Source organism: Lathyrus oleraceus, chromosome 2 (assembly GCF_024323335.1).
Source record: "Lathyrus oleraceus cultivar Zhongwan6 chromosome 2, CAAS_Psat_ZW6_1.0, whole genome shotgun sequence".
Lineage (NCBI taxonomy): Eukaryota > Viridiplantae > Streptophyta > Magnoliopsida > Fabales > Fabaceae > Lathyrus > Lathyrus oleraceus.
Window position 1 is genome coordinate 51112681 of NC_066580.1, and position 22834 is coordinate 51135514.

Below are 22834 nucleotides of genomic sequence, written 5' to 3' on the forward strand. Positions count from 1 at the left end.
CTATGTACAAAATTAAAATTTTAGAGTTGAAAAGATCTGACCAAATGGGTAGCAATCCAATAGACAAGAATGTCAATAAAAACCCAGAATTCCCTTGGACTTTTTAGAATGAAACAACACACAAATGCACAATTATATTATCTTGAAGATCAAGGCATCAAATAAAGATGGCCACGTCCAAGCTTATTCATTTCCTGATCTTCTTCAAGGTAGTCCATGTAACATATGAATTTCACAAGTCAGAGGTTTAAATTAACAGCTTCACAATGATTATGTTGCAGATGAACTCAGATAGATCTTGAATGATGTATCAGATGAAGTTTCAAATTGCAAGCACTTGGTTTCTCAATAAGTTGGAATTGGCCAAGTCCTTTAGCATAGGAATATTGCCTAAATTCTAAGTTCATTTGTCCAAGGTCAAGCCAACAGTCCACACAAAAGTTTTTTAGGGTTTTTGTTATTATTGTGTACATTAATGGTCAAAGACCACACAAAGAAGCAAAGTATACACAAACAAAATATATCACACAATATGGTCCAAATGGACAAAGAGAAAATTGCATTAACATAAACAAATAGAATGATATGAACAATGGAAACTGTATAAAAGCTAGAATTAAATGGTATTAAAGTAAATGGCTTGAAATTAAAAGTTATTAGTTAATAGGTTAGAAGTTAGTATTGTTTTGGTTTTGCTTTTCATTCTTTTTAAACATTCTTTGGAGAACACTCAACCCACTTATCACAAGCATGAATCCTTGAGCCAAAACATCTTCCAAAGGAAGGAAATAAGGCCAAGTTTCCACATAATACGATGAAAGATGGGAGACATACAATCGTACTTACTAGAATGCTATGCCTTTTATGTTACAAATTTAGCGCTATGTTAAGCAATCGTAATTGGACTTATGTAGAAGTCACAACTATTTGAGGCCGGGCAATAGAACTTTGGTGTTAATGCATGTTAGAGACATAATATTATGAACTATGCTCATGAAACATACCATACACAAAAAGAATATGCAAAAGGTGTGGCCTAATCTCATCCATACTCATGTTAATTTTTCAATCAACTAGTTTTAGGACTTTGAGATATCATAGGCCAAATGAGATGAATGCATAAAGAAGGGGAATGAGATGAATAGGGAAGGTAATAGATGAAAACTCAAATTGATCAAAGGAAGACTTTTACCAATTTAATATCATTCATTTTGGGAGATGGAGTGTACATTCCATCAATCCCCTAAATCCAATGATATTAATTTGACAAAGTCAAATCAACCTTGATCAAGGCCCAACAACAATAGTCAAACACCAACAAGTCATCACAATTGGTCAACCAAACTATTTGGCATTTATGCCAATTAAAAATACTAAAATAAAGCATTTAAACTAAATATGGTTTGTCAAATTGCTAAAATCTTATCAAAACACCAAATAAATGGCCATGAGATTTATCATAGGTCAAACAAGGTCAAAGGACCTTGGAGAAATTTTTTTAGAATTTTCAAAGACTTAAAAGTATTTTTAAAAATTTAAAAAGAAATGAAAAATCAACTAAATCATGAAAAATATTAATATTGATCCAAAAAATAATTTTAATTCAGAATATGAAAGAGGAAAATATTTTAAATTTTTTGGTGAAACTCTCATATTTTTTGGATCAATATTAAAATTATTATGAATTAATGAAAATAAAGCAATTAAAAGGAAATTCAAATAATCATAAAAAACGTGGACCACTTGATCTCCCTCATTAATTGAGGTGGCAGATCAAGTGACCACTAGCGCGTGTTCCATGTGGTCTCTAGTCAACTGAGCAGCACACGTGGTAATTAGAAACAACGCTCAAGATTAAAACAATTTAAATGGATCTTATGGTTGGAGACGTGCCAACACACGGCCGAAGTTGTAGCTCCGATCTTCTTCTCCGGTGGACCTCACCGGACTGGTCCACCTTTAACCATCACCAGAATAAAAAAGGAGGACATAATCTGAAAGGAAAAATGGCGTAGATCACGTATATCACCTCAATTTTAACAAATTCCTCACATATAGAAAGATATGAGGAGTTGAAATTTGAGGTATGCCAATTGAGTTACTTCGATTTGACCTCTAAGAAACTCAATCTTCTTGCCTACATTGGTAGGACTTCATACAACCAAAGAATAAAAAGAATTGAGCAAGATTGAGAGAGAATCGAAGAGATGAAGTTTTCTGAAAATTACTTTCAATGTAATGCAATTCTTGATGTTGCTTGCTCCAAACACGATCTGATCACACTTGAGAAGCTAGTAGGAGGTGATTGATGAGGTTGCAAGGCTTTGGATCCTGGAGTTTTTGAATCTCCAGTAGTTGAGATTCAAACTCAAATTTCAAGTTGAAATTTATCAGGTTTTCCTTTGGAATAAGAGGGTTTTAATGGGGGGAAAAGCTGGTGCGCAAGGTGTCTTCATTTCTGAGCAGAAGGGGCTCTATTTATAGCTGCAACAAGTGATAATTGCACTTTCAAATTTACTTTCCAAAATTGGCAATTGATGATGCATGGGTGCATTGGCGTGTACAGGCCCATGAGATCATTGCTTAAGGTCCAAAAATGAGTTTGAGAGGGTCTGAAATCAACTTGGATTGCAAGGAAAGTGTGTGTGAAGATTTGAAGTTTGATCTTTGCCAAGTGATGATACCATGTTCATGCCATGCGCAACCCTAGTAATTCTTGTCCAAAATGGATGAACTTGAACTTTTTGGAAAGGATAGATCAAGAGGAACAACTTTAATGTCCAACACTTTTCCATTTCAAACTTGTATCATGATGAATTTTGAGGTGGAAGTTTTGAAAGTTCAACATGTTGAAAAGTTTTCTAAGTGTCAAGCCATATATCTAAATATTCCAGCTTGCTTAAATTTTTATGTGAGTTTCAAATGATAAAAGTGTCTTCACAAAAGTTTTATCTATTTCAAAGACCTTAAAAATGGTCACAAATTTCATGTCATTTGGATTTGAAATGATAGAGTCATGCATTTTTGAAGTTTGGAAAAATCACTTGTTCAATGGTATAGGTCAAAAGTGACCTATAATGTAGCCTCATATCACATGCTCATAAAAGTTGAAATATCTCTCACTCCCAACATAAAAGTTGAATTAGACATCTTGAATTTGATTTTGCAACTTGGAAATATTAATCTCATAAAAATTGAGCAAGTTACGGCCTTGGGAAGTTAACTTTCAAATTAGAGTTTAGACAAAATGACCTATAATGTTTCAACATAGAAAATGATTTTCCAAGAAAAACTAGCTCTAGGTATCAACATGAAAGTTGTTTGGAATGTCATTTATAGTAAGTTTTCTCTTGGAATCATTTTCATATGGTGAAAATTGTAGGAGATAGGGTCTAGGGAGACCCAGTTTTGATCAGATGAATTCATCTGGTCAACCACCATCAACAAACTTGCTAACCTTCAATTATATTGACTTTCTAGGATCATGGTAGATCATATATGCATAAGATTATGAATGTTGAAGTGTCTCTTGAGAAATTTGATCAAATGGTGAGATAGCTTGTTGGAGAAGTTACTCAAGATACCCAGTCAAACTAGGGTTTCTAAGGCAAGTCACCCTCAAACTCTTGAAGAAAACTTGATCAATATAACATGTAGAAACCAATGGAACTAATATATGATGCTCATAACCATTATTGTATCAATTCATGGTTGTGCTCTTTGTTCATGAGGGTCTCAAACCCTAGATGTGAACTTGATAGATCAATGGGGTCATGCCCTACCTACAAAAGAGTTAGGAAAATTCAAAGACATATTTTTGGTATTTTGGTTAGTAAGAATGATAAAATACAAGTATGATACAATCAAAAAGTGCTTGGTGATCTCTCCCAAAACAAACCCAATGAAGGAGGGGTAAGGAGGATGCCAAGGTATGATCCCAATGCTAATGCTTAAGATGAATTTGCATGAGGGATCTTAGGGTAAAAATTGGGGTCTTACAGGCACCAATTTGTTTCATCCTTTGTTATCATCAAAACCTTAGAGATGAATTGTAGACACATAATCTTGTTCTAACAAATAGTGGATTATAAAATGTTATTTGTTTACATGTGGGGGTAGATCTATTTCATGGAGATTGGTGAAACAAACCATAGATGCAACATCATCTAATCATGTCGAACTATTATCATTACATGAGGTAAGTCGAAAATGCATTTGATTGAGATTCTTAATTCAACACATACAAAATACTTGTGATTTATCTTCTGAAAAATTATATACAACGACCATATATGAAGATAATACTGCATGCATCGCTCAGTTGAAAGATGGTTACACTAAAGGAGATCGAACAAAAGACATTTATCCGAAGTTCTTTTTTACTCATGATCTTGAAAAGATTGGTGATATAAGAATCCAAAAAATTTGTTCATGTGATAATCTTGCAGACCTTTTTAAAGAGCCACTCCCAAGTAGAATTTTTAACCAACTAGTACAAAATATTGGTCTTCATCAAAGAAATGATCGTTCTGTTGAGGGGTAGAAATAAAATAATATTGTACTCTTTTTCCTTCACTAGATTTTTTTCCCACTGGGTTTTTCTAGTAAGTTTTTAATGAGGCATATCCTCAATGGACACACAAGGGGGAATGTTATGAATAAAGATAAAAGTGTATGTCCATCCTTATTCTTCTTATTCCCTATTAATAGTTGTGATTTACTATCTCCCTTATGTCCTATAAATAAGATCCACATTGCAATGTAAAGTATACTTTTATAGAAGATAACATAATATTAATTTCTCTCTTCTTTTCCTGTCTTTGATCTCTATATTATTTTATTTAGTTTTATAATACATATTAAATTAAGTTAGAATTTTATATTAGTTAGTATTTTATTTTAGGTGTTATTGAGTGGCCTTTTATTAAATTTTGGACGTATAACATTATTGTCCATTTTGAGTATTATATAGTGTTTTTGAAACATTGAAAGATTGTGAGATAAGTGAAATGAAATTTATTTTCTTAGTTAGCTTTTTATCTTCTTCATATTTTATATTTACATTTTTTTTCAATTTTGTTGAAGTTCATCTTTAGAATTCTAACACCAAATTTGTTATTGAAGGAGATTGGATTCTCAGAGCCATTATCAAAGATAGTGAAAATATATAGATAACTTAGTGATCAGTGCATTTTCATGCACAATCTTTCACTATTATGTTGCAACGATTATATTGTGTATTTTACTATTTCTACTATTTTAGTGTTTTTCTTTAGCTTAGTTTATCTTTACCTTGATTTTAATTTTGTATTTTATTTTCTGAATAAACATCTATTTACACCATCTATTTATCTTTACCTTGATTATGTGTTGATTTAACTCTTATTTTGATTTTATTATTGAATTTATATGTCGTATTTGATAGTGATTTTATTTTATTCAATATTTAATTGATTCTGATTTTGAATTTAATAATTATATCATGACTGATCGAAATAGAATCTTAAGATAACTTACTGTACCTGATTCACTTTTTGTTGATTTCCGTTCATTGTCTGATTTTGATGACACTTATACTTGTGATGTTTGTACTTATACTCATTTTTGTTCAGTTTGTGCTGAAATTGAAGGTGTTTTAAAGTTGAGATTTCTTATGATATTTCTACTGACAACGTTAATGTTGAAGATGTAAATGTAGTTCCAGTTGCCAAAGGTTTGCCATCCATTATGAAACCATCTAGTTTAGACCTTAAGTAACTCCCTTCAAATTTAAAATATGAATTTTAGAATTTGAATAAAATTTACCTATAATAATTTTATCTAAACTTGAATCTGAACATGAACAAAAAGTGTTATAGGTATTAAAGAAACATAAGAAGGCAATTTGATGGACATTGGCTGACATTCCTGCTATTAGTCTTTCCATGGTTATGCATAGAATCTTACTTGAGGATGGAGAAAAATAAGTTAGGCAGCCCCAAATGCGGCTTAACCCATTGATCTTGGATGTTGTGAAAAATGAGATCTATATTGTATCAAATGACACAAAGAACACCATTTTCATTTCTACATTCGACACTTTCACCTATAGAAGAATGTTCTTTGACCCAAGAATAAAAAATGAAGACACTGATAAAAATTTCAAAGTAAATGGACACCACCTTAAGTTATTCCATGAGATCCCCACATTGGAAGAGGAAATTGTAAAAGAACTCTCTTTGAAAAAGGATTCTTATGCAATCACATATCTGTAAGACCCTAATTTTGACCCTAAGATCCCTCATGGCATCATATCATTGCTCATTGCATTGCCTCAAGGATCATAGCATGTGTGGCTCATTAACCCTAGGGTTAGGACTTTTATGAGTTGGTTTGATACCACCAAGCATGCTTGTATTGTATATTATTTCTTTTCTTATCTTGTTTACTAACCAAAAGCACAAAAATATGTCACTAACCTCTTTTGTTTTGAAGCTCAAGTGATCAGGTGATCCCCTGCTCCTAGGAGGCTCTTATACTCAATGAAGTGGCTAGATAAAGATGAGAACAAGCATGACAATGGTTCAAAAGGTTCCTAATAATAATATATGTCTCCCATTTATCTCAATTTTCCAATTTGATCAAGATAAACCAAAGGGTTTGAGGATTGTTTCCCAAGGAAACCCTAATTCAACTGTGCATTGACTGTGCCTTGCTCATGAAGCAACCTCAACCTATGATCAAATTCAATCAAGGGAAGTTATTTAATTAATTATTTTATACATATATGAGCCTATGTGAGTATCCTCAATCATTCATTCATCAAGATTTGAAGTTCGGCCTTGAGAAGTTGACTAGTCAAGTCATCTAACCAATCTAAGATCCACTGAGACACAACTTTTGATATGTTTGTCAAATGAAGATGAACCCAAGAGAAAAACTGTTACTAAGAACCATATGAACAACTTTCATGTTCATCAAAAATCGATTTAAAACATAGAAGGTCATCATTCATTTCAAAACATTATAGGTCATTTTGACTGAAACCCTAATTTTGGGTCAACATCCCATAGACCTAACTTCTTCAATTTTTATGATTTTGAGGTAAGACCAATTGCATTGGAAATCTTAAGATGTCTAATTCAAATGTTATGTTGGACAAAATTTCATAATCCTAAAAGAAACACATGTGATAATACAAAACATTATAGGTCACTTTGGACCAAAAACATTGAATTTGAAAAATGTCCAACTTCAAGTGTCCATAACTTTCTCATAAAAAATCCAAATGAGGCCAAATTTACGTCCAAATTGATCATCTTGAAACTATTTACAACTTTGATGTTGGAGGTTTTTCCATTTGAGGCATACATCATTAGAACAGAAGGGCTTGAAGTTGGTCACTTTTGGGAAAAAGTTTCAAAGGAAACTTATACATGTTTTGTACCTGAAGCTTCATGGTCTGTTTTCATAAATTTCCAAACTCCAAATGTATTTTTTCCCAATATAACTTTTGTTCCTTATCCAAAAAGCTTTCCAACCATTACTCACACCACCATGTTTGGATTTGCCATGTATGAATTTCGAAGGGCTTAACATTTATGTCCAATTATGCAATTCACTTTGAATCTTCATGCACAAGCTAACAACATGCCTTTTGCACATCCAAAGCATCTCATAATGACTTCAGCTTGTGATTACATCCAATTTTGGGCCTCACATGCGCCTGTACAGGCCCATGCATGGAGGACCCAATGATCATGCACAGAAGTATTTCCTCACTTGGCATCAGGTTTAGCTATAAATACATTGCCATGCTCATTCAAAAATCAACCTTCTTCAAATTCTGGTATCAGATATGAGATGTCGAAGGTAATGTCACAACACTAATATCTGAATAATACAAACAGGATAAAGATAAAGAATAGTAGTGCAAGAGACACAAGCCATTGTTAACACAGTTCGATGCAACTCACCTAGGTCTGGGGGCTACCAAGTGTCGCACCTCAAAAATGATGATAATGCGATCCCTCGCGATAGGACGCGGAAAAAATGTTGTTCGAAACAGAGTCGCCACCGAACTTTATTCATTCCAATGAAGGAATAGGAAAATATCGAGAAAACCGTTTAAAAAAGGAATAATGGTCGTCGCAACCATATTCGGGTTCGGGAGTCGATTACGCAAGGGGAAGGTATTAGCACCCCTTACGTCCGTTGTACTCAACGGGAACCTCTTAGTCTGATTTTGCTATTTGACTGTTAATTGACTGTTTATCTGCTTGCTTCGAGTGATTAGAATTGATGATAGATATGGATGAAGACCTCAGGAGGGGGGAAATGGGAGGTTTTTTATTAGTGTGCTCGCGAAGATACAGCAATCTCCTGCCTACGTATCCTTATGGTGCAATAAGGAAATCAGAGCATTCGTAGTTCGGGCAACTACGAATATTTGGGTGTGTTTTGTTTTGATGAACGACTGTGTAAGTCGGCGTTCTAACGGCTAAACGCTGGCGTTGTCTACTCTCGGGGGAGGCTCTAGCACTGGTTTGTTGTGCGCATTAGAAAGGATTGACAGTGTTCTTTTGAATAGGTTTTGGTCACGCGGGGGTGACAAGTTAATTTGATGTGTTTGGGTTTTGATTGGTTTCGATCGCACGGGGGCGAGAAGTTAGGTTTAATGTGTTTGAGATGTTTTTTGAAGAACGACGAAAGATTGAGCAATGTGGTGTTCACCAATCGTCCAATTCTTTCGAGGAGTAACAAGGCGTCCGCCTTCTATTCCTTTTTCGTTCGAATTATTTTGAAAGCTTGTGTTTGTGGATGTTGAATATGCACGGTAGTGAGGCGTACGCCTCCTACTTGCTTATTCAAGGAATAATGAGGCGTACGCCACCTATTCCCTTATCCAAGTTTATTTAACGTGTTTTAGTCGGAAGTCGATAATTTGTGCAATATGGCGTACGCCAATTATCCAAATAATCGAGAGACTGTGAGGCGTACGCCTCCCATCTTTTATCATCCGAAGTTTAAATTGAGAAAGATATGTTTAGATGTTTGTATGTGATTCACGAGAAAAGTTTGAATTTTGGATTGGTAGGTTTGGAAAGGTCGATGATTTGAGTTTACTCGTTTGTGTTTTAAAATTGATGACGACGATTCGAGCAATGTGGCGTACGCCAATTAGTCGAATAATCGAAAGATAGTAAGGCGTACGCCTCCTATCCTCTTTTCATCTGAAATAAGGAATTAAAAGATTGTAGAATTTGTAGTAATATTTTGAAATATTATGATTTGAAGTTTAATCGGGTGACAAGAACTCACACAATATGGCGTACGCCAATTGTTCAAGTGCTTGAGAAATAGTGAAGCGTACGCTTACTATCTCCTTTTCATCCCAAATTTATGTTAAGATAAAATCCTTTAAAAGTTAAATGGTTTGAAAAATTGATTTGAATTTGTGTTGATTGAATAAATGAATTGATTTAGTGTATTATTTCATCTACTCGATTAATCAATAATCAAGTAGGTCTCATTGTAAGAAAGCCCAAGAGTAAGCTATGTGAGGTTGATGGCGATGCTAAGAGCAATCGACTTACAAGGGTGTTTTAAAATGGGCTCGACTTGAATCGAGAATTGTATGATGTGCTTTTTAAAATTGGTTTGTGTTGGATGATGAATTGAAATAAAATTGCAATTGAAAATGATTTATGAAAAGATGATTTGTGAAATAAATTAGTTTGAAATAATGTGAAGTTTGTGAGAGTGGAAGAAATTAATCCAATTCTTTTTAGCAAAAATTAACTTATTAAAATTTGGTTAAATCGATTAATTGAATTAATTAAAGTTAATTATCAAAATTATTTGATTAATCAAATAATTAAGTTAATTAAAATTGATTAATAAAAATTAAACTGATTAAGTTTTAATTAATTAATTAAGCAAAAGAGAAAAAAAATAGGAGTTTACATTGATTTAATCAGCACATGGTATTCGCAAAATCGTAACTCGGTGAAATATTCTGTTAATGTATTGTAGTCCTTGAATGTATCACGACATAGAAAAGTCGAGCCCAAGGCTTAAAATTCCAATTAATCACCTCCTAATTATATCTAACATTCTTAAAGTATTTGTGCATAGTTATACTGTATTGCTATTAAAACTAATTTACTGTAAGGACCGTAGTAAGACCAAGTTTCTACATGGCATGATGAAGCGCAATAAACAAATTCACGCGAGAAAGAAAATGTATCAACAAACGGTTACCCACAGTACAGCACGCATTTGGCTCATGATTCACATATTCATACATCCAGGATTCACACCACAACAAGACCACGTTCCAGGAATCACAACCTAAACAAACCTATAATTCCTTTAATCAAGATTATGAAATATATAATCAACAGAGTAACCTTATGTTCCTGACGTTACAATCATCAACATTTCGGATAAAAGTGAAACAGAGATTTGAAAATTCACAGATATAATCAAAGCTGAATTGTGACCGGAATCGTGATATGTGAAAGCTATGGATGTTGTTCTGCAACGGTTTTAAACATACAGCATCAAATGACTCGAAGTCTAAGCGTAATGCTAGCATAAAGCAGTATATAAACAACCCAATGTGTGCAATGCGAATCAACTCGAAATCGAAATCAAAGTAATCACAACAACGGGTACAATAGGACGAAAGATGCGACACACATTATTACCGTAATGTCAGACCAACGTTGACGTCGAGTAAGGGGAGGCGCTAGAGTAGAGAAGCTTGCGTTTATCACTTCAGCTTTCACAGTTGGATTCTCTTGTTGAACCTTCGGCAGTATCCAAACGTAGCCTCCAGCCTCAATACGAACCAAAGAAAATTAATTTGCAACCTGTTAAACAACAAACACAACTTGCGACCAGAGCAAACATAATATCAGGAGCAAACTTGTCAAACACAATGATTTAAAGCGTTCATGAGCAAATTCGACACACACTCAATTGGTTCTGAGCGACGAAGGAGAAAGAGGTCGCATTTGGTAGTGGTCAAAAGGGTTGACGGTGGTTGTGGGGTTTCGGTTTGATGATTTAGAGTTGAGAGAAAGATGTTTGAGAGAGGCGATGGAAGAGGACGGTGGTTAAGGGCTTTGGAGGTGACGGCGAAACGCGAATCAGAGGGGGTTTGTGAGAAGCCGAAAGGGGTTAACGCATGTGGTGATTTTGGACGGTGGATTCGCAAGGGTTTGTTGGTGGTGAAGAAGCGGAGGTTTGAGCGGCGACGAGCTTCACGGTTAGTGATGGCGATTCACGGTGAGGGTTTGACGGTTAGAGTGATTGAAGAACTGAAGGTTGATGGTGAGATGATGGCGACGGTTATGCATGTGAAGATGGAGGCGAAGCGGATGGTGGCGGCGGTTAGGTTTTTTTGGATTTGGGAGTGAGATATGAAGGTGAGGGAGAGTGATTTGTGTGAGAGGATTTTGTGAGCTGAGAATGAGTTTGACGGTGGGGTTTCGGTGGTGGATAGCGATTTGATGGCTGAGCTGGGTTTAGTGGTGATTGAAGGGTTTTCTGAGGGAGAGTGAATGGAATTGTGAGTGATGGGTGAATAGTGAATGGTCCGTCCTTCGTCTGAGAGTGAATAGTGTGAATTTATTTTGTTTATTTTTGTCGTTTAGGTTGGTACCAGAGAGAGGAGAGGTAGTTGGTAGTGGAGTGAGTGGAGCAGGGAAGGAGGTAGTGGTTTTTTTGAATTTTGTTACTGAGTAAAATTTTTTTGTCTTTTATGTGGAGGGAATCCAATGTAAGATACATATATTCATAATTATTAAATAAATAAAAAACTAATTAATATTTTAAAAACTCTAACTAATTACTATTTAAAATTAACTAATAAAAAAGCTAACTAACACTTAAACTAATTAACACTAAAAAAACTAATTAATGTTAAAAAGAAAAATCTAACTAATATTTAAAAACTAACTAATATTTAGAAAAACTAATTAATATTAAAAAAAATACTCTAACTAATATTTTACAAAATCTAACTAAACAAACTAATTAATATTTAGATAAACTAACTAACTTAATTAAATAACTAAAATAAAAACTAACTAATTTTCAAATATCTAGACAAAAGAAAATTACCAATTAAAAATTGAGTACAAATTATTCGGAAAATTAAATAAATCACAGTTTTTCTTCAACTCTTGACAATTCAACCGATTTTTTTTTAATTCTCAAATAAATTCTCTCTGATTGATATTTCAGGCATTTATTCATGATGCAAATGTGTGTCATGTTATGTGTATGATGCAAAAATGAAACTGAAATTAATTTTGAAAAGAAATTAAAATAAGCCCGGACAAAATTGGGGTACGACAGCTGCCCCTATTTAATTATCTTGAACTAGAAGGTAAGAATGACAATGGTCATCATACGTTCGTGGTAGAAGGTAATTAAATACGAAAGGATCCAAATTTTGTCCTTTGAAATGTAATGGAGAGATGCAGATGAAAATGCAACGGATGCCAAGGTAGCAGGGGTAGAATGTCAAATCAAAGCCAACCCTCGAGTCAACATTCAAATCTTGCGCAGGTTGTATCTGATGTGAAGACAAAGGTGGGATCGGTTTTCTGACACCAAAAGGATGGCAGAGATTCAGCATGATTTTCAGGATTGTCATCACCAAAAGGATGATGGGGAAACCAAGCTTTAACAGTAGTTATCACCAAAAGGATGATGTCTGTCACCAAAAAGATGATGGTTATTCTGATAAAGTTTCCTATTACCGGGAGTGTAAATATCAAGGCTATCACCAAAAGGATGATAGTTGAGTCATCAACTCCAAAGATTACCATCACCAAAAGGATGAAGGTAAGATCCAACAACAAGACTTGTTATCACCAAAAGGATGATAATAAGTCACACAACTCAAAGGATCCCCATCACCAAAAGGATGAAGGTAAGATCAACACAAAACCTTGTTATCACCAAAAGGATGATAATAAGTCAACAATCACCTTCACCAAAAGGATGGAGGTATAATTAAAAGACAAAACTTGTTACCACCAAAAGGATGATAATAAGCACACAACACAATTGATCACCATCACCAAAAGGATGAGGGTAGGATCAAGACACAAACTTGTTATCACCAAAAGGATGATAAGAAGTCAACAATCACCATCACCAAAAGGATGAAGGTATTGTTAAAAGACACAACTTGTTACCACCAAAAGGATGATAATAAGTACACACGCAATTGATCACCATCACCAAAAGGATGAAGGTAGGATCAAGACAAAAACTTGTTATCACCAAAAGGATGATAATAAGTCGACAATCGCCATCACCAAAAGGATGAAGGTATTGTCGAACGACAAAACTCGTTACCACCAAAAGGATGATAATAAGCCGACACAAACTTAATGATCGCCATCACCAAAAGGATGAGGGTAAGATCATAACAAAACTCGTTATCACCAAAAGGATGATAATGAGCCCATAACTCAAATGGTCACCGTCACCAAAAGGATGAAGGTAAGACCAATCAACAACACTTGTTATCACCAAAAGGATGATAATAAGTCAATAGTCACCATCACCAAAAGGATGAAGGTACTACAAACAACAGAACTCGTTATCACCAAAAGGATGATAATGAATCCATAATCACCATCACCAAAAGGATGAAGGTGAGATCATAACTTCAAAACTTGTTACCACCAAAAGGATGATAATAAGTTATATTAACTTCAAATATTGCTGACACCAAAAGGATGACAGTGGGATTGGACTTTCCAAATGTCACCATCACCAAAAGGATGATAGCTTAAACTGAACTCCATAATCTTTATCACCAAAAGGATGATATTTAGATTGAACTGGACGTCATCACCAAAAGGATGATGATTGAACCAGAATGACAAGGATTGCTTATCACCATAAGGATCGCCGACACCAAAAGGATGACGGTAAGCTTGTAATAATTGCAGAGGTCACCATTCACCAAAAGGATGAAGGTTGTACCAAAACTTCAGGGATCTTCGACACCAAAAGGATGACGGTAGGATCACAAATGTCAATGATTTACCAATACCAAAAGGGTAACGGTTATCGTAAACAGGGTGATGATCAATATTATTCCTCAATGGACTTTCACCAAAAGGATGATAGCGAGAAAAATATTGGAAACATAAGGCTACCGTCAAAGTTCAGTAGACCTGATTTGTTGGGTAATGTTGGAACATTAATGGGTAAGATTTACTTGGGGTATCAACAACAAAAGGTTGCAAAACCAATATTCTCTGGGGAGATGTAGTTTCTGTCAACAAAAGGTTACAGGAAACGACTTGTTGAGGGACGCTCAACGTGAAACAAGGTAAGTATTTGGAGAAACAATGTTTGACTTAGCTGAGGATATGTCTATGCAACAAAAGGTTGAAGGATGTAACTCAATGGGGGAACGCTCGATAGTAGGGTAGGAACTCACTCAGAGAAAAACAATGACTCAACTGAGGGTTGGCCTGGATGCCTACGACTAAACCTTGGATTTTGATTCGTGCTATATGCATAAATTTCATGTATGCGTTATGTATGAGGTGATGCATGTGATGCATGTTTGAATGCAAAGGACTGATTGGTTTGTTTGGGATTGGCCCCCCTTTTCAAAGGCAATGTATTTTCTGGAAACCAGTGCTGGTTGTATTTGTTTTTGTGCGGGATGCCAAAAAGGTGGGCTTTGGTTTTTCTGGTAATTGTCAATGTGGATTGGACTGTTGATAGGTGGAAGGATCTGACTTCCCGACACTCGGTAGTTGATGATGTGATGAACACGCAATAGATGCGGATACTCTTGGTGCCCCAAGTTTGATCTCTTGCTGATAAGTTGTGTATTCGTCTTTAAGAAGATCTCAGTCCTTCTTCTGAAGTGTTTGGTCAGCCTGTAACTGAGCATAGCGACGTGATCAACGCATGATGGTTGTGCTTTTGATGTGCTGCAAGGATTCTTGTCAAGATGTGATGTTGTACTGGTATGAACTTTTGACGTTTTGGTGGTGAATTCAAGCAATTACTAGTGTCTTGATGCAATCTGCTTGACTGACTTGAAGATATGAAGGGAATTTGCCCCTTGCAACTTTGTCTTGCCCCAGTATGTAGGGTATTCAAAAGAATTTTCCTTGAAAGGAAACCTTAGGAGTGATTGTCCCATGACATGGTCTGAGTCTGTTTTTCCCAGTTCCTGAATCTTGCAATGGTCTGCCCCTGATTAGCCTTTGGGGACTTGTCTCAGACATACTGAGTATTGAAGTGTTTTTCCTCCCTGATCAACCGATGCTTGGAGATTTATCTTATACTGACTGCTTCTCAGGTCAACATGATCAGAAAATGCCATGCCCCTGATTCACAGGATGATCTTGATTCGTGTCAGCACCAACGATCAAGTGCCTCTTGAATTTCCCCTTGTTGGAATTTTCTTGATGTCAAGCACTGACTGACAATTAAGAGTTGTTATTCAAGAAATGGTGATTTTAATGCAACAGTTATGCAAGTTTTGAAAAACAACCATTCATTTTAGAAGTGTTGCGGTAGTGTGTGGCGAGTGGATCATGAGTCCAAACGCGGTGCTGATTTTAGCTAGCGTGTGAGTGATATAGTGAGAAAAGAGTATTAGCAAATCTTTCGGAGTCAGTTTACTCAACATTGCTATATTATGCTTTCAGAACAAACCTTACTTCAATTAGGTCTTTTGAGGGTTGTAACGTGGCTTGGTTCATGGTTATTGAAATGAAAGGATATAAGGCTCAAAGTTTATTTTAACCCACCCCTTCTTCATGATGATCTCCACTCCTACGTTCAGTTAATTCACACACATTCACTTTTGCAGGTGTAAGGATAAAGATGGTGATTCAAGGTCTCTTGGAATGGCAGCCACCTTATTTTGGTTTTCGGATGTCGGTGACCCTTTTGATTTTGGTATGGTGGTCACTGAATCTTGTTTTGTTTTGTTGGAGACTTTCATTGTCTCTTTCAATTTGTTTTGATCCCTAACTTTTGCATGGACCGCTTGTTGAAGCTTTAATCCATCGGGATTGCCCCTGTTTTTGCCTAAGTCCCCTTTTAAGGTGTTGGACTTAGCGGGTTTTTTCTTTGATTTTTTTTGAATTGTGACTGCCAAGTCACTGGTCATTGAAGAACAACCAACATAAAATTTGGATTTGTATGGTTTCTTCGACACTTCAGGATGTGTGTGAAGAATGTCATATGGTTGATCTTTGTATGAGATATTTCATCTTCGTAATTTGAATGTGTAGTCAGATTAACTGAACACTACCCTGCCCCAGGTTAAGCGTAAGGGTTTTTTAGATCTGAAAGAAACTCCTACTTCTAGGCTCGAAGTGGTTGACTAGGGATTAACTCCTTATCTCTCCAGTGTTTGGGGATTTGAAACAAAGCCTGTACATCATTAGTAGGATTTTATCTGAAAGCATTCGATCAGCAATTATGAGTATTGTGTTTTCGTCATCCTCCTTCCAACATTTACTAACAAGTGTGATAAAGGAGGTGAAGTGGAAAAAGTATGTGTTTGTGATTTGTGAATGTGATAGATGAGTGAATATGAAAGATTGATTCAAAGCATGCATAATCATCACATTAATAAAACCAGATACAAATAACAATGTTTAAAGCAATACAGTACTTAAACAAACAAGAACAAATTACAAGAATGCAAAATGGTAAAATTGGCATAATGACTGCCTTCATTCAAATGGACAAGCCTTCATCTTGGTTACTCTGCTGATCAGGTTGGTGAGGAACATCATCTTCGGGCTTCACTCGACTCTGCATGCGCCGGCATGGGATTTGTTGCAACGTTTGGCCTTACTGGCGTGAATGTAAGTGCCTTACTATCAACCAGGTCCTGGACCTTGTGCTTGAAAGCCTTACAATTCTCCACTGTGTGCCCTGGTGCACCCATGTGATACTCACAGTGAGCATTGGCATCGTAGCCTGGCGGGTAAGGTGGAGTTGCAGGTGCTATCTCCTTCAGAACAACTGATCCATCCTTTAGCAGGTAGGGAAGGATCTTGCTATATGATACTGGCAAAGGATCGAAATGTCTTTCTGGCCTCCTTGCCCTCTGCTGGTTAGGTTGACGTTGTTGTGGAGCACGTTGATGTTGATTCTGATGCGGCTGTTGGTAAGCCGGCTGTTGATATGGCTTTTGATAAGGTTGCTGATAGGGTGGCTGATATGGTGTCGGGATGACCGCAGAAACCTGATCGTAAGGCATAGGAGCATATGGAGTTGCCCTATATCCTCCTCCTCTCATTACAGCATTGGTTTGACCTTCTGGCTTCTTTGGGAGATTAGGATAAGGTTTCTTCATCCCACTTGAAGCATTGGCAGCACAAGGTAGTTTTCCCTTCTTGATTTGGCTCTCGATTCGTTCTCCCACGGAGACAACCTCAGCAAAAGTTGGGAAGCTGGATCCTACCATTTTCTCCATGTATTGGGTATGCAGAGTTCCCATAAACATGTCAATTAGCTCTTTGTCAAGGAGAGGAGGTTGGACACGAGATGCAAGCTCTCTCCACCGCTGGGCGTATTCCTTGAATGACTCATTGTTGCGTTGAGTCATGTCTTGCAGTTGTGTGCGATTGGGTGCTAGATCAGTGTTGTACTGATAATGCCTGAGGAAGGCTTCAGCAAGGTCTCTCCATGATTGGACCTGGCCTCTCTCTAGTTGCATGTACCACTCCAAGGATGCCCCACTGAGGCTATCTTGGAAGTAATGAATCAGGAGTTGATCATTACTGATGTGGGCAGCCATTTTGCGACAGTAGGCTCTAAGGTGAGTTCTCGGGCAACTGATTCCCTTGTACTTGTCAAAGTCTGGGACTTTGAATTTTTGCGGAACCACCAAACCTGGCACCAGGCACATATCAACAGCGTCCAAACCGGGAGTAGTGTGAACCTCCAAGGACTTAAACTTTTCCTCCAAAGCATGGAGTCTATCAACAGTTGGGTCTGGGAGACCTTCAACAGCAGGTTTGGCGGGTTGTGGCATGAAGAAGGCGTCATATGGATCTTCGTCACCCATCATGGATCCATGGCGAGCAGATGTAGCAGAGTGCTCATGGGGGTTCATGTTGACCATGGGAATAGGAATATGGATCGGTCCTTCTCTAGGTTGATTAGAGTTACCATCAAGGTCAATCACTCCAGGGATGCTAAGTGATGGCGATCCAAACTCGATAGCAACTTTCCTGGCTTCAGCGCTAGTCTCAGCATCTTTCTCTTTCTGGGCCAAGAGTAACATGGTCTCGAGCAGACGGTCCATCTTTGCCTGCATGGAGTCAATGTCGGTCCTCATTGAAACCTGGTTTGCTTCCAACTGTTCAAGTGTCATCTTGTAGTTGCGGCGTGTCTCGTACCGGTGTCGAGTAGTCAGCGTTTACTGGACAAAGGGTAGAATATGGTATAAGCTTTTATTTCTGGAAGATGAAATGCAATGCATGTTTATGATATGCAAATGCATGAAGTTTGCCATGTTTTTCGCAGAGGAATACAGACTCAAGATTATTCACACGTCTGGTACGTCAGGATAACAAGAAGAAATACGGGTTTTTCTGATTACTAGAAATTCCCAAGGGTAGGTTCTAAAGTTTGTGTTTTCAAGGAAGGAACTTAGACTCACGGATCAAGTTCAAAACTTCCTCGCAATGGTGGGCTAGCCACATCGTGATGAGAGTTCTGAAATGATCTAATCTAAGTGGGATTCTCGTATTGTACGAACAGGGTGTACACCCTTCGGTTCAATACTACATAATCACCGATTATGAAAACAAAACTTGGTTTTAAGGCGAGGTCCCTAGAGTCACGGATCGTGTTTAGAACCTCCACCGCAATGATGGGCTAGCCATATTATGATGGAAACTCCAAACAGATCTACTCTAGGTGGAGTCTTCGTATTGTCCCAATAGGCGTACGCCCCTCGGTTCAATACTACACAACTCCGGGTTCTAAGTTCTTCTCGAAGCTCGGGTATGGAGCTTATCTCACAGCATACACCAAGTCCCATATCAAAGTATCAAGATAAAATACATACAATACAAATAATCAAAAAAGAATACAGAGAAATAAGTATGGAAGAGAAGAATATCTTCCAACAGTCATAGCAAAATCAGACTAAGTTAGGCTAGACTCTCTCTTGCTTGGAGCAGGGTCCCCAGCAGAGTCGCCAGTCTGTCGCACCTCAAAAATGATGATAATGCGATCCCTCGCGATAGGACGCGGAAAAAATGTTGTTCGAAACAGAGTCGCCACCGAACTTTATTCATTCCAATGAAGGAATAGGAAAATATCGAGAAAACCGTTTAAAAAAAGGAATAATGGTCGTCGCAACCATATTCGGGTTCGGGAGTCGATTACGCAAGGGGAAGGTATTAGCACCCCTTACGTCCGTTGTACTCAACGGGAACCTCTTAGTCTGATTTTGCTATTTGACTGTTAATTGACTGTTTATCTGCTTGCTTCGAGTGATTAGAATTGATGATAGATATGGATGAAGACCTCAGGAGGGGGGAAATGGGAGGTTTTTTATTAGTGTGCTCGCGAAGATACAGCAATCTCCTGCCTACGTATCCTTATGGTGCAATAAGGAAATCAGAGCATTCGTAGTTCGGGCAACTACGAATATTTGGGTGTGTTTTGTTTTGATGAACGACTGTGTAAGTCGGCGTTCTAACGGCTAAACGCTGGCGTTGTCTACTCTCGGGGGAGGCTCTAGCACTGGTTTGTTGTGCGCATTAGAAAGGATTGACAGTGTTCTTTTGAATAGGTTTTGGTCACGCGGGGGTGACAAGTTAATTTGATGTGTTTGGGTTTTGATTGGTTTCGATCGCACGGGGGCGAGAAGTTAGGTTTAATGTGTTTGAGATGTTTTTTGAAGAACGACGAAAGATTGAGCAATGTGGTGTTCACCAATCGTCCAATTCTTTCGAGGAGTAACAAGGCGTCCGCCTTCTATTCCTTTTTCGTTCGAATTATTTTGAAAGCTTGTGTTTGTGGATGTTGAATATGCACGGTAGTGAGGCGTACGCCTCCTACTTGCTTATTCAAGGAATAATGAGGCGTACGCCACCTATTCCCTTATCCAAGTTTATTTAACGTGTTTTAGTCGGAAGTCGATAATTTGTGCAATATGGCGTACGCCAATTATCCAAATAATCGAGAGACTGTGAGGCGTACGCCTCCCATCTTTTATCATCCGAAGTTTAAATTGAGAAAGATATGTTTAGATGTTTGTATGTGATTCACGAGAAAAGTTTGAATTTTGGATTGGTAGGTTTGGAAAGGTCGATGATTTGAGTTTACTCGTTTGTGTTTTAAAATTGATGACGACGATTCGAGCAATGTGGCGTACGCCAATTAGTCGAATAATCGAAAGATAGTAAGGCGTACGCCTCCTATCCTCTTTTCATCTGAAATAAGGAATTAAAAGATTGTAGAATTTGTAGTAATATTTTGAAATATTATGATTTGAAGTTTAATCGGGTGACAAGAACTCACACAATATGGCGTACGCCAATTGTTCAAGTGCTTGAGAAATAGTGAAGCGTACGCTTACTATCTCCTTTTCATCCCAAATTTATGTTAAGATAAAATCCTTTAAAAGTTAAATGGTTTGAAAAATTGATTTGAATTTGTGTTGATTGAATAAATGAATTGATTTAGTGTATTATTTCATCTACTCGATTAATCAATAATCAAGTAGGTCTCATTGTAAGAAAGCCCAAGAGTAAGCTATGTGAGGTTGATGGCGATGCTAAGAGCAATCGACTTACAAGGGTGTTTTAAAATGGGCTCGACTTGAATCGAGAATTGTATGATGTGCTTTTTAAAATTGGTTTGTGTTGGATGATGAATTGAAATAAAATTGCAATTGAAAATGATTTATGAAAAGATGATTTGTGAAATAAATTAGTTTGAAATAATGTGAAGTTTGTGAGAGTGGAAGAAATTAATCCAATTCTTTTTAGCAAAAATTAACTTATTAAAATTTGGTTAAATCGATTAATTGAATTAATTAAAGTTAATTATCAAAATTATTTGATTAATCAAATAATTAAGTTAATTAAAATTGATTAATAAAAATTAAACTGATTAAGTTTTAATTAATTAATTAAGCCAAAAGAGAAAAAAAATAGGAGTTTACATTGATTTAATCAGCACATGGTATTCGCAAAATCGTAACTCGGTGAAATATTCTGTTAATGTATTGTAGTCCTTGAATGTATCACGACATAGAAAAGTCGAGCCCAAGGCTTAAAATTCCAATTAATCACCTCCTAATTATATCTAACATTCTTAAAGTATTTGTGCATAGTTATACTGTATTGCTATTAAAACTAATTTACTGTAAGGACCGTAGTAAGACCAAGTTTCTACATGGCATGATGAAGCGCAATAAACAAATTCACGCGAGAAAGAAAATGTATCAACAAACGGTTACCCACAGTACAACACGCATTTGGCTCATGATTCACATATTCATACATCCAGGATTCACACCACAACAAGACCACGTTCCAGGAATCACAACCTAAACAAACCTATAATTCCTTTAATCAAGATTATGAAATATATAATCAACAGAGTAACCTTATGTTCCTGACGTTACAATCATCAACATTTCGGATAAAAGTGAAACAGAGATTTGAAAATTCACAGATATAATCAAAGCTGAATTGTGACCGGAATCGTGATATGTGAAAGCTATGGATGTTGTTCTGCAACGGTTTTAAACATACAGCATCAAATGACTCGAAGTCTAAGCGTAATGCTAGCATAAAGCAGTATACAAACAACTCAATATGTGCAATGCGAATCAACTCGAAATCGAAATCAAAGTAATCACAACAACGGGTACAATAGGACGAAAGATGCGACACACATTATTACCGTAATGTCAGACCAACGTTGACGTCGAGTAAGGGGAGGCGCTAGAGTAGAGAAGCTTGCGTTTATCACTTCAGCTTTCACAGTTGGATTCTCTTGTTGAACCTTCGGCAGTATCCAAACGTAGCCTCCAGCCTCAATACGAACCAAAGAAAATTAATTTGCAACCTGTTAAACAACAAACACAACTTGCGACCAGAGCAAACATAATATCAGGAGCAAACTTGTCAAACACAATGATTTAAAGCGTTCATGAGCAAATTCGACACACACTCAATTGGTTCTGAGCGACGAAGGAGAAAGAGGTCGCATTTGGTAGTGGTCAAAAGGGTTGACGGTGGTTGTGGGGTTTCGGTTTGATGATTTAGAGTTGAGAGAAAGATGTTTGAGAGAGGCGATGGAAGAGGACGGTGGTTAAGGGCTTTGGAGGTGACGGCGAAACGCGAATCAGAGGGGGTTTGTGAGAAGCCGAAAGGGGTTAACGCATGTGGTGATTTTGGACGGTGGATTCGCAAGGGTTTGTTGGTGGTGAAGAAGCGGAGGTTTGAGCGGCGGAGAGCTTCACGGTTAGTGATGGCGATTCATGGTGAGGGTTTGACGGTTAGAGTGGTTGAAGAACTGAAGGTTGATGGTGAGATGATGGCGACGGTTATGCATGTGAAGATGGAGGCGAAGCGGATGGTGGCGGCGGTTAGGTTTTTTTGGATTTGGGAGTGAGATATGAAGGTGAGGGAGAGTGATTTGTGTGAGAGGATTTTGTGAGCTGAGAATGAGTTTGACGGTGGGGTTTCGGTGGTGGATAGCGATTTGATGGCTGAGCTGGGTTTAGTGGTGATTGAAGGGTTTTCTGAGGGAGAGTGAATGGAATTGTGAGTGATGGGTGAATAGTGAATGGTCCGTCCTT

At 37.1% G+C, this 22834-nt stretch overlaps 1 long non-coding RNA gene across 1 annotated transcript; it reads right to left on the reverse strand.

The window, feature by feature from the left end:
* Positions 1 to 10187: 10187 nt before the first annotated feature.
* Positions 10188 to 22508, reverse strand: LOC127118049 (uncharacterized). The gene is made up of 2 exons (XR_007802083.1): positions 21934 to 22508; positions 10188 to 10519 (listed from the first exon to the last, which is right to left on the reverse strand). It is a non-coding gene; the product is annotated as an uncharacterized LOC127118049 (long non-coding RNA).
* Between the last annotated feature and the right edge of the window lie 326 nt (positions 22509 to 22834).